Consider the following 974-nt stretch of genomic DNA (forward strand, 5'->3'; position numbering starts at 1 on the left):
CCGCTCACGCATCTGAATCGGCCACTCGATGTGAAGCTCCAACTAGTTTGCACAAGACGCTGATAACAAGCACATGAGATAGTGGTGCGCACCAACGGCTGTACCTGAGCAATCCGAATTCCGCTCACGTATTCTGACGGATTGACCAATTACCGCCTAAACCACTTCGGAAGAGTATTCAACTTTAATATCAATCAAAGTGACTAGCTTCATCGCCCGATTAGTTCAGCTGGATAGAATGTCTGCCTACGGAGCAGATGGTCGTAGGTTCGAATCCTGCATCGGGTATACATTAACCTCACTTCCTCTTCATCCATTCTACGTCAACGAAATCGGGCATCCGATGTGAAGCTCCACCTAGTTTGCACAAGACGCTGAAGGCAAGCACATGAGATAGTGGTGCGCACCAACGGCTGTACCTGAGCAATCCGAATTCCGCTCACGTATTCTGACGGATTGACCAATTACCGCCTAAGCCATTTCGGAAGAGTATTCAACTTTAATATCAATCAAAGTGACTAGCTTCATCGCCCGATTAGTTCAGCTGGATAGAATGTCTGCCTACGGAGCAGATGGTCGTAGGTTCGAATCCTGCATCGGGTATACATTAACCTCACTTCCTCTTCATCCATTCTACGTCAACGAAATCGGGCATCCGATGTGAAGCTCCACCTAGTTTGCACAAGACGCTGAAGGCAAGCACATGAGATAGTGGTGCGCACCAACGGCTGTACCTGAGCAATCCGGATTCCGCTCACGTATTCTGACGGATTGACCAATTACCGCCTAAACCATTTCGGAAGAGTATTCAACTTTAATATCAACCAAAGTGACTAGTTTCATCGCCCGATTAGTTCAGTTGGATAGAATGTCTGCCTACGGAGCAGATGGTCGTAGGTTCGAATCCTGCATCGGGTATACATTAACCTCACTTTCTCTTCATCCATTCTACGTCAACGAAATCGGGCATCCGA

At 47.5% G+C, this 974-nt stretch overlaps 3 non-coding genes across 3 annotated transcripts; all 3 read left to right on the forward strand.

Moving 5' to 3' along the window:
* The first annotated feature begins 214 nt into the window (after positions 1-214).
* Positions 215-288, forward strand: Pmar_PMAR001455. The gene has a single exon. It is a non-coding gene; the product is annotated as a tRNA-Arg (tRNA).
* Positions 289-529: 241 nt separating this feature from the next.
* Positions 530-603, forward strand: Pmar_PMAR001456. Its single transcript has one exon. It is a non-coding gene; the product is annotated as a tRNA-Arg (tRNA).
* A 241-nt stretch (positions 604-844) lies between these two features.
* On the forward strand, positions 845-918 carry Pmar_PMAR001457. The gene has a single exon. It is a non-coding gene; the product is annotated as a tRNA-Arg (tRNA).
* Positions 919-974: the final 56 nt, after the last annotated feature.

This window comes from Perkinsus marinus, assembly GCF_000006405.1.
Source record: "Perkinsus marinus ATCC 50983 genomic scaffold scf_1104296974580, whole genome shotgun sequence".
Lineage (NCBI taxonomy): Eukaryota > Perkinsozoa > Perkinsida > Perkinsidae > Perkinsus > Perkinsus marinus.